We start from the raw sequence: 12,301 nt of genomic DNA, 5'->3' as shown, positions 1-12,301 counted from the left end.
AAATTGTCTGAAAATGCCAATATTGATGGCTTGTACAAAAGTGATTTGACATCTTTTAAATTGAGACTTGAGACTCTACTTGAGACTTGAACAGTAGTGACTTGAGACTCGACTTGGACTTGACAATGATGTCTTGAAGACAACACTGGTCAAGGCAACTCGGGTATACAAGCCAGTTGCCTGGCCCACTAGGGACATCTGCTAGAAGATAAAGCAAATCAGCCACGTTGGATTGGGTTTTGGCTCATCTTGGAGAGAAATTTAATCTGAAAATGGATCTGGGGATTAGGTTCAGGAGAGTCTCTAATGTTATCTTCCTTTCTAGTCCTGGCTACAGGTGGGGCTTTATGTATATCTGAGAATATGAATATTTTTTATTCTTTCTCCTCTCTTCTCCTGATTCAAGCTTGCAAATGTTTTTCCATGATGCTGCTTCCTCATTTGTTTACTAGTGGCAACACACAAGTAGTCATTAGAGGCCACACTGCAGATGGTGAAGAGGGACACAGTCACCAATGCCTAAGGGGTGTCACGAGCAGAAAGAATTGGGTGTGATTTGGTTTCCCGATGGTGATGCTCACCGGATATTGGAGCCCATACATAGCCGAAGGCTAGCCTAGGATGATGGTTTTCCTTTCAGTGTGTGTGTGAGCGCGCATGTGTGTGTGCATGCGCCCCCCAGTGCCATAGTCCAGGGTTGGGGAACGTGTGTGTGTGTGTGTGTGTGTGTGTGTGTGTGTGTGTGTGTGTGCACGCACATGCGCGCGTGCCCCCCAGTGCTGTAGTACAGGGTTGGGGAACCTGTGTGTGTGTGTGTGTGTGTGCCCCAGTGCTGTAGTACAGGGTTGGGGAACCTTTTTTGGGTTGGGGGCCACACACAAAAAAAAACCCAGGTGAGGGCTGCACACAAAAATCCCTCACTGATGTGGCCCCCAGCTAAGAAAGAGAAAGACACACCCCATATTCCCCTCACAGACCAGAGCTTAGGAGGTCCCAGCCTAATAGATTTTGTGTGCTCCAGCCCCGTGGTGGGCCAGCGGGGGCCTGGAGTACCAGCACAGGCTCCCCAATGCAAGTGGAGCCCTGAGTCTTGGAGGTCAGATCCAGGCAGGCAAGGGGCCACATCTGGCCCCTGGGCCTGAGGCTTCCCAGCCCTGCTGTAATCCAATGATGGTTGGATGGTACAGTGGCTAGCTGTAGCTTGGAAAGTGAGAGGAACAGGTTCAATTCCCCACTCTGCTACAGCTTTCCTGTGTGACTTTGGGCATGTTATAGGAGTCCAGACTGCATCCACTCTTCCAACTCTGACAATGGCCAGGTTCAGAGGGAGACTTGAGACAGCAAAGGTGGGATGATCTATTCTTATATTAGGTCTCATCGTGATCTCTAATGGTTGCATTCTTATGCTCTGAAGCACGTGTCATATCCCATCCAAAACTCATAACTCTCCAGATAATCATGATAGAATATGTGTCCAATCCCTTTTTGAATCTTAAATACCTGCTCTGAACCGTTCCCTGTGGTAGTGAGTTAATTACAAACAGGAAATACTTTTCACCCCACCTATTTTTAATTCACCACCTTTTAATTTCATTGAAAATCCCTCTGCCACTTTGTGCCCTGGTCCCCAAACATGTACAATGGGGATAATAGCACCTCCCTACCTCATTGGTGATCAAAGATAATGTAAAGAATAGACCCAATGAAAAGGGGGGCATTTATAACTGTGACAGCTTTGCTCAAGCTGCTGTCGTTGACTGTGATGAAAATAGTGCAGTCTCATTCCCCCTACCCTGGATGTGTAACTCACGCCACTGTTTATATCACCAATAACCCAGACTGCAGGGTTAAGCCCTCAGTAAAGAAAAGTTGCGATGCTTTTGCACCCACACAAGCCCCTTCAACTCCATTTCCTCTCCAACATCTTCCTCCTTTCCTCCCCTCCTTTCCCCCCAGAGCAGGAAGGCTGGAAAAATAGGCTTGTTTAAGGAAGCTCTCTGCAGGTGGGAGGAGCTGTTTCTCTGGGTTTTCTGAGCTGGTCTGTGATGCAGAATTTCCAGTGATTGAGGAGGACGGAGTCTATTCTTAAGGGTGAAATTCACCCCATCCGAAGGGTCAACAAAAAGCCTAAGCATCATGTAAATCCCACTTACATCCTTTTCAAGTTTATGTATGTTAATTATTGCAGGAGGAAGAACACTACCAGAAAAGTGTGTGTGTGTGGGGGGGGGGTGTTAATAATTACTTTAGAGTCAAGATGTTCCTAGAGCAAGGACAGGCACACCAGCTTATTAAGTGTACAAATCAAACTAAATAGACATTTAAGTGTGGTAGTGCATGCCTACTGCCAATTCAACACCAGTAGATTTAAATTCCCAATCCTCCTATTCCCACAAATAAAGAAGTCAGGATCAGGCCCTAGGTGGCAGCTGTCAACAGTTAAATCCCTAATTGGTGTTTCTGCCTGCAAAATCCAGGGTACCTGCGAGGGCTGAGAGAGAGATTGAGGTAGCAATGAAGAGAAGATAATTTGTCAGTGAATTGGTTTCTTCCTCCCACTAAAATGAATCTATATTTAAAAAAGTCTCAACGAGGGACCTGTCAAGCTCCCCAAGACGAAAGGGCAGGTAAGGGAAACTCTCCTCCAGTGACTCACTCAGGCATGAGAAAGAACAGTTCTGACTCTTCTTCAGGCTACAAGCAGCAATGTCTCACCTTTATCAGATGTTCAACTGGGTGGAAATGCTGGAGGAAGGCCTCTCCCCATGTCACAACTTGAGACCCTAAGCAACCTGGCAGAGGCAGCCATGACTCAGAAGACACTGTGAGTACAGCACAAGTGGAAGGGCTGAGCTTTGTGCCATTAAGAAAGGCCACTGTTCTTTAATAGCAGCCTGACTTTCTTCTCATTCAAAACAATGGGCTACAACAGGAGGGATAATGGGAGTTTGACCCTTGTCCTGTAATTCCCCTGGCCTCCAGGAGGTATCCCACAATCTAGTGAACAAGCTGCCCAGAATGTTGTTATACTGAAGATCTGGACTAAAATTAAAATGTAAGTTGCCATAGCAACAACACTCAGAGGCATGAAAAATCTATACTCCATAGCACTGTATCTATGATGACAAACCAAGAGTGGGGAACCTAAGGCTTGTCCTGGGGCTTGGGGCTACCCCTCAGCACTGGGGAGCCTGTGCTGGTGCTCCAGTTCCAACCAGCCTCCCCACCCCCCGCTGTTGCCCCTCTGGGGCTGGAGCACACTAAATCTACTAGCCTGGGCCTGATTTTTTTTCTGTGGGTCTGTGGTCCCTGACCCTAAAAAGGTTCCCCATCCATAACTTAAATCTTGGTGTAGATGCAACTAGATTGATGGAAGAATGCCTCCTAGCTACTAGGGAGGTAGTGTTCCTACAGAGATGGAAAAGTCCCTTCTGTTACTCTAGACTGCATCTATGTTGCAGGTACTCTAGCTATGCCACTATCGAATCCCTAATTTAGACATGGGTGTGAATTTATAGTGTGATAGTTCTACTGCTGCGGCTCCTATGTGGAATCTCTTATTCCACAATAAAAAGGCCCTTTCCCAGTTTAGTTTGGCTTTGTCTACACATGTATGTTTTTAAAGTGCAGCTGAAGCAGCACTTTAACATGGCCATGTGGTATTTCAAAATAACTCCCCTTATTTTGAAATAACAAGTGGCGTGTCCACACTACCAAGCCCGCTATTTTGAAATAAGGGGCTGGTTATTTTGAAATAACTCCTGCTTTCCATGAGGAATAACACTTGTTTTGAATAGTTATTTTGCTAGTTATTATTTCAAAATAAGTTATTTTGAAATAATTTCCTAGTGTAGACATGCCTGGAGAGAGTTCTCTCAGTGCTGTAGGCAAACTACCTCTTCATGGGGAGTAGCTAACAGCACTGGGAGCCTATTTACACTGGTGTTATCAAACACTGTATCTTGCTGCATTGGGGCTGGTTTTTTTCACACCCTTGAGAAACTTACAGCACAGTAAAGTAGCAGTGGACAAGCCCTTTGAAAGTGATTTATTCCAGAATAAGTATGTCCCTATAGGAAGCTATAGTAGTACAATTATAGCAGTGTAGCTGTACTAGTGCTGTTACAATTTAATGTATAGATAAGCCATAAACTTCAGCAGGTGTGTCTACACTGCGTTAGGCACCTGTAAACAGACACATACCCAAGCTAGCTTTGAGCTAATTAACTTGAATAACAATTGGATGAGAACCTCGCAGCTTGTCTTGTGCTTAGTCCTTTAATAATAATGCATGTTGTAGAAAGGAAAATAGCCAACGAGTTGGAGTTGGGGGGAGTACTAATTATAGCAATGAACTTTTCAATGGCTGGCAGAATTAAGAGAAAAAACAACAGGATTGTCAAAGGAGTGAACCCTTATTTTTTTCTGAATTATTTCTCTATATAAGTGCTTCAGGAGTGAGATGGTGTCATATCTGAAATTGCAAGAAAGCAACATTAGACTACAGAGTAATTTCTCAAAGGAAGTGGCTAAAGGCCTTATTGCTTGACACATTTAAAACTAGATTGAACAAAAGCCCGGGGGGAATACACTGTAGGGGACAATCCTGGCTCCTGGTGAGATTGCCTAAATGTGTCCAAACGAATCTTTTCCACTTCTGTTTTCTAGACGTCTATTGTATCATGCACATGAATGACACTGTGTGTATATATAGGGCCATCTAGTGACTAAGCACGCAATTTCCCCCCTTCCTAAATCTAGAATATTCAAAATATGCTAGTATCAAAAAAAGTCTTTCCTTTCAGGTTCTGTGCTGATTAGTACAGTTAATCCCTGATTTTCATGAAATAATTGGGGAATGAAGATGGCATAAAATTACAAAAGGTACGGTGCATAAGCTAATTTAATAATCATTAAATGATACTGTACATAATGGTGACAAATGTTCAGCATGCAGTGTTGTCTTACAGTGTTGTCTGCCTGTGTGTACATAGTGTTCCTGTAGGTACTGGTGAAATAATACACCTACATTCTGAGTTTGCATGCCTTCTGCCCAATTATATATGCGTGTACCTTGTTGATCCAGGAATACATTTTTTTCCCACATCAGGAAAAATGATTCATATAACCATTCACGCATAAGATCAGGACTCTTCTGTAAAGGTAATAAAATTAAATGATACTTTGTATTAGATCCTATTTTTAAGATGCTGCCTGTACTTCTCTTGAATGTCTGAATCCTTCAGAGAAGGAGGTTATAATGTTTGGGGGCACATTTTAAAACCTTGGACTATATGTTTTTCCTCAACACACTGTGCTAGTTGCATTGATAGCCATGACTACATGAAACGCACAATGGCCTAAACAGAATGCTTTATCTCTGGACCAACATCTGGTTCAAGAATCACTGAAGTACTCTTTAAATGTTGGTCAGTGTTTTCGAATAAATTCAACAGTAATTTCTCCCTCTGTCCAAGCAGATACTGACCCATTTCTCTGAGGCTACGTCTATACTGCGCCATGCCATTGTAAGGTAAGTAGTAGCCACTCTATCGCCAGGAGAGAGCTCTCCCAGTGACAAAATAAAACTATCCCCAACAATAAATGTTAACAGGAGAGTGGCTCCTACAGATGTACTGGAGAGATTCCACACCAGCACTTTTTGTCATTACTGTACAACTTTTTTCATTTGGGATGTGTTTTTTCACACTCCTGAGCAACAAAAGTTTTAACAGTAAAAGTGCCAGTCTAGACAAAGCCTTCCTAAGTTGATGTTAGGTGGTGCTGCCTGCTGGTATAGATGTAAACCTAACATTTGATTGCTTGTGATTACCAAAGACTTCAGGCACTTTTTCAAGACCTGTATTGTTAGCCCTGGTGTCCTGCTAAGGTATCTAGCTAGGGAAGCAGAGGGGTTGGATCATCAGGTCAATAACCTCTGCTGCGATGAGTGGGGGTGGCAACCTTTGCGGCCCTAGGTAATCCCCCAGACCTCCCTGGGACCTGTCCATAGGACAGTTGAGGCAACCTCTTAGGAGCTCCCCCAAAGCAAAGAGCCTGTGGTGGCCCCCCTGAACCATCCTATGGACACACTGCTTTCCTTCCCCAGGCCCAAAGAAGAGCCCTCTGCAGCCTGAATCTTCCATCAATAAAAGGTCCTATCTCATCTCTCTCCTATCCTGGACCAACATGACCACAACGCTGCAAAGAAATGTATTATTGTGACGTAGAGATATTTCCCAGAGTAGGGATCTGCTTATGGAGTCATCAAGTCTTGTAATGTCTACCTGAAGAAGTGGACTGTGCCCACGAAAGCTTATGATACCATCTACGTATTTTGTTCTATAAAGTGATACCAGACCATTTGTTGTTTTTTCCTGTACAGACTAACTTGGCTACCCCCTGAAGCTTTAAAAGCTAATATGCCCAAATTCTCCTCTTGTTTCTAGTCTGTATTTGTTTTTGATCAAGTAGCTGGGATGAAGATGATGACACTTGGTCTTTTGTATTTATTTTTCTTAATTAAGAGTTTTACAGCACCTGAATACAAATAAGACAAGGATTCTGAGCAAAATTCACTGTTGCTGTAAGCAGACAAACCTAGGAAATCAATAGATTGCTCTTGTTTACCCCCAAAGTGCATTTTGGTTTGGTTACTCAAACCTGGTCTACCCTAGAAATTAACTAAATTCCTCAGGCTGCGAAAAGCCACCCCTTAAGTAGCACAGTTAAGCCAACCTTACATCCGGTGTAAACAGCACTAAGTTAACGGAAGAAATCTGTCAGCCTAGCTAGCATGTCTTGGGGAGTAACTACACCAAGAACCACTTTAATTGACATAGGTAGTGTCTGCATGCTGCTGTAGCACTTTACCTGTGATGGGCTCTGAGACCTCCATAGACATGCTATAAAATTCTCATTCATGCTGCAACTGCTGTCGATGAGCCAAGTCTGCATGATGCAGAAGACATAAATGGTTTTCAGAATGAGTTGGCAACATATGCCTTCTTTGAAGAGGGTGCTGTTCCCCTCCAAATTTGACTCCCTCCCCCCCAAGCCAGGAATAATCAGGGGGAAAATATCTTGTTCTCCCTGGATGGCAGTTTCTCCTGCACTGCTGTTTTTTCCAAAACTCCCACTCCCCAGAATGTCCATCTGGTGTCTGTCTTCTGCACCACTGATGTCCCCAGAGTGTTTGCATCTCAGATCTTTCACTCCCAGAGGACCAGTTATGTCCCCAGAGCTGCTGTTCGCTATAGAAATTTCATCTGTTGCCTGCCATGCTGCCAGGGATGCCCCTAGAGCAAGTGTTCATTGGCATTCCCATTCACTGGGCGACTCTACCTTTCTTGTCCTCAGAGCTTAATTCTGCCTGCTCCTGGCCCATGGTACCACAAATATCTCTTGAGCTCCAAGTCCCCACAGCCTCTATTCACCTATCCCAACTGTTCTGTTCAAACTGTGATAGATCAGGTGCAATAACCTTTGGGGGCTATATTGTATTGAATGTAAGAATGTTAAAGAGCGGTTATTTGGCTAATCGTGTAAGTCGATACAATTTGTGTCAACTACACAATTAATCGATAAGGAGGCCGCTCTGCAGAGCTGCAGCAGGGGTAGCTCCTGGAGCTGGATCAAGCCAGGGTTGAGCAGTGCTGGCTCGCGCTGGCTCTGGACTGCTGCAGCTCTGCATTTTAAATGTAGTAATCCAGCGCAAGCTGGGGCTGCTCAGTCTCCGCTCACGCTGGCTCCAGGAGCTACCCACACTGAGCCTCTGCGTTTTAATTGTAGTAAGAGCTGGGTGGCTATTACTACATTTAAAATGCAGAGGCACAGCGGTCCCGGACTGGTGCGAGCTGGTACTGCTCAGGCTCAGCTTGCGCCGGGTCCAGCAGCCCATTGCGGCGGCCGGGACTGGCCGCAGACAGGGGCTGCTGCTGGAGCAGCTTCTGCCTGGGCCACTGCAAACAGGCTGCTTGGCAGCAGCACCCCCTGTCCTCAGGGGGCCCCAACTCCCTGCAGCGACCCCCACAGAAAGGGGCTGCTGCCAGAGCAGCCTCTGCTCATGGTGAGTCTCGGCCTGCCATGGGCAGAGGCTGCTTTGTAGCAGCCTCCCCATCCCCCTTCACTGCCTCTGATAGATGGGGGTGCAGGTGGAGACAGTGCTGGGGGGAACTGGCTTTTACAGAGGCAGCAAGGGGAGGGGAGTCTAGTACTCCATTCATAAGCTTATGCTTATCAGGTAGTCGAGTAGTCAACTACTTGCTTACATCCCTAACTGAATGTATGTATCATTGCAGCTCAGATACTGTATGTAACTCCAGAAAGGAGAGTTATCTCAGCTCCTCCAGGAATTAAAATAATTGGTTTGGGGTGGGAGGGGATTAAGTTGTTGATTCACTAGAGCTGTAAACACCTCTAGTGAGGTAGCATGCCCTGGAGAGATTTGCGTGTACTGATTCTAGGTGGGTTTTCCTGAGACCAACAAAGAAAGAGCTTTTGATATCAAAAGGGTAGGTTTTTTGGCTCATGGCTCCCTATTTCATCTAGCAACTAGACAGGACCTTATGTCTAAGGGTAGGGGCCACCTCTGAGGGAAGGGTTAGAAAGACTTTGGCCTACTAAGGATTCCATACAAGTGATGGATGACCTCTGGAAAGCTTTTAGCATGCACATACAATATTGTATGTTTTATATGTTTTCTCTAACACTTTTACCTGAAGAATGCAGGTGGTTGCTTAGTGCAGTGGCTTGTAACTTCTGGCAATATGTTGTTCAGTGCCCTTGAAGAGAAAGCAAAACACAGGTACAGGCTTTTAGGAAGACTGGCTTATTGGGAATATCATGGTGGAAACAAGGAATTGTGCAGTCTTAAAATCCTTGTTGAGAAGGGAGAGGGACAGGGGTTTCCACCCAAGACAGGTGACAACTGGAAATCTCAAGTGGGTACCTTCAAGGACCCATAGAGGGGAAATACAGTTTCAGTTACTTTGAAACTGTGACACCAGCTACTTACAGATGGTTCTTGTGACTCCCTGGCCACTTTTATACTATTTCCCAGCATCCTTCAAGAGAAGAGCTTGGTCTTCTGCTCTTTAAAGGAGCAGTACCATGACTTCTGAGACACATGAGCACCCAGTTGCAAGTAACTGTGCAAATCTGTTTTTGAGCCAGAGACCAGGAAATGAGAGCTGATACCTGCTAAGACAAAGGATGGAAACTGCTGACTTACACAGTACAGTTTCACACACAACTTGAGGTAATGGCCCTTTTGACAGCTATGTCTATGTATTTTATGGCTATGTCTGCAGCTCTACAGATCAGTTATTGGTGTTTGTAAAGGTGCTTTTGAAATCTTGTTATCTTTTTGTTATTGAAATATCTCAGAACACCCAGAGAACTCTGACTCTGTCATGATGCTATGTATCTCATGGATGTTGGATGAATACCAAATGATATTCCCTCTCTTCCATAATGTATGCATTCTGGAACTTGTTTCTTGTTTTAAGTTATTGGTAATAGAGATGTTAAATTTTGTTTAATCAGCTAATCGAGTAGTTGATGGAATTTCCATCAACTTCTTGATTAGTCAATAATGGGAGAAACTGCAGAGCAGCAGAAGGGTTAGCTCCTGTCTCCAGGAGCTTGCCCCGCTGTGGCTCTGCATTTTAAATGTAGAATCAGCTGTCTGGCTCTTACTACATTTAACAGGCAGAGGCTCAGTGGGGCACCAGGCATGAGTCTGGAATCATAGAATACTAGAACTGGAAGGGACCTTGAGAGGTCATCGAGTCTAGCTAGTCCCCTGCCCTCATGGCAGGACCCAGTACCATCTAGACCATCCTTGACAGATGTCTATCTAACCTGCTCTTAAATATCTCCAGAGATGGGGATTCCACAACCTCCCTAGGCTATCAGCTGTCTTGGCTCACACCTGGTCCTCCACTGTACCTCTGCCTCCTCCGCCCCTCCCCAGAGATGGTACTGGGGGGAACTGGCTTTTAATCTGGCTCCCCACAGCACTGGCTCCTGCTCTCCACCCTTTGCCCCCCCCCCCCGTTCCCTGCCCTTGGTGCCTCTATCAGAGGCAGCAAGGGGAGGTGGAAGCGACTAGTCAAGTAGTCACTCAACTATTGGGTAGTCGACTACTCAACTTACTGCCTACATCCCTAATTGGTAAATAGGTCAATATTTACTGAATATAGGATATCTTATCTGCTAAAATCATTTCCCACAACTTTTGTCAATTGAATCCCTTCCCAAAAGTACACTGGTGAGATAGTGTCATTATCAAATTTTTGTGACCTAAAGCTTAGGGACAGTTTGTAAAATAATAGTATAGTGTGATGTGGGGGCAGAAATTGTATACAAATTTAACTTCAGCAGAAAAGTACTCCTACTCTAGTAGAACCCTAATTTTCTGAACACTGATGTTATGAACAACTGAAGCTGTTACATGAATCATTTTTCCTGGTGGAGGGAAAACTGTATCCCTTAATCAACAAGCTACACATATGGTTTTGGCAGTGAACAGAAGGTATATACACTCAGAATATAGCTGTATTATTTCACCAGTGACTACAGGTACACTATGCTCCTATAAAACTGTAAGATGTTACCATTCATTATGTACATAAAATTATACACTGTACCTATTGTAATTCTGAAATGTTCAATTTTATTTTATTTTTTTGAATACCACAATCCCCAGTAAGTTCATGTCAGTAGGGTTCTTTTGCAATGATCTTAATCAGAGTGGTATTTACAAGTTACATAAGTTATATACTGACCTAGTTAACCATAGTTCCACATTGTACAGATAGCTGTCAACTGGGATCAAACCTGGGAGCTTCAGCAACCTTGCTAATTAGGGAGAATTCTAAGATTCTAACCTATGCCCAGAACTAAGGAAGATTATGGATTCATTACAGAACCACAGAATTGTAAATGGACACTAATACTTGCCCGATCTACACACACAAGTCAGCTTCCCAATAATGCACAGAGTATAGGACTTTTTTGTGACATTTTTGTGCATTCACATCTAAACACAAGTGATTTTTCTGTGATTTTTGCCTGGCACATGCGCGCGCACACACACACACAAACAGGCAATAAGCACACAAATTGGGTGAAGGCTTAAAGATTTTACCAAGCAAATATTAGGGTAAAATACAATGCTTAATATTAGAGTAAAGTACAATGAAGCAAATTTAGAATAAAGTACAATACTTATTAAGAAAATACAATCCTCATTAAGCCTAAGCAAACCTCAGAATAAAATGCAATGCCTATGTGCCGGGAACCCCCTGAAGAAGGACAGCAGACAGACCCCAGTGGCCAGTACATAGCACCTTCTGTGGCTTTGGTCTACGCCGAGGTTCTAATGTTAGGAATATCCCTGGCACTTATATACTGTTGGATCTACAGGAATTACCCCTGTTGTTTTGAGAACCTAACAAGATCGTTGATACATTGCATATTTTCCCCACATCCAATAATTAGCTTTTTGATACTTTGTATATTTTTCTAGGCCAAGTAAGTAGCATTATCAGGTTGGAAACATTCAGCACAGATATCTATGTGACCTTCCCAAGCCCTCCTGCACTCCCATACCAGGTGCATGGCCTTGGGAGCTGTCCCAAAACTTGTTGAAAGTCAACAGTGCATTCCTACACTGTACCATCTTGAGCAAACAGATAACTCTTTGGCTATGTCTACACTGGCGGCTTTTTGCGTAGTAACATCTTAGGCAAGGGTTCTTATGCAAGAAGTCTTGCGCAAGAAAACGTCCACACTGCCATGTGCGAGCTATGCTTTTGCACAAGAGCGCCCATGGCAGTGTGGACACTCTCTTGAGCAAGAAAGCTCCGATGCCCATTTTAGCCATAGAGCTTTCTTGCGCAAGAAACCGCTGTCGAGTGTCCACACTGCCCTCTTGCACAAGAGCCCCTGCGCAAGAGGGCTTATACCTGTTAAAAAAAGAGCGTAGTTCTTGCACAAGAAGGCCTCTCTTACCACGCTGTACTGTAAATCTTCTTCCGCAAGAGAGGGTGGGCAGTGTGGATGCTCTGCGGCTTCTTGCACAAGAACAACTGTTCTTGTGCAAAAACCTGCCAGTGTAGACATAGCCTTTGAGAATAACAAAAGAATAATAAGAAGCAAAAAGCATAAATGGCTGCCTAAAGCATCCAGGCCTGTAAGAAAATGCAGGCACGAAAGGAAGGATTGTGGTACACCACCTAATTTCCTCAACCTTACAATCATATTTCCCCCCCCCCCCCAGCGTCAGATTATGCTC

This window comes from Pelodiscus sinensis, chromosome 3, assembly GCF_052426305.1.
Source record: "Pelodiscus sinensis isolate ZL-2025 chromosome 3, ASM5242630v1, whole genome shotgun sequence".
In the NCBI taxonomy this organism is placed as follows: Eukaryota; Metazoa; Chordata; order Testudines; family Trionychidae; genus Pelodiscus; species Pelodiscus sinensis.
Note: the sequence above shows the minus strand (reverse complement) of the source record.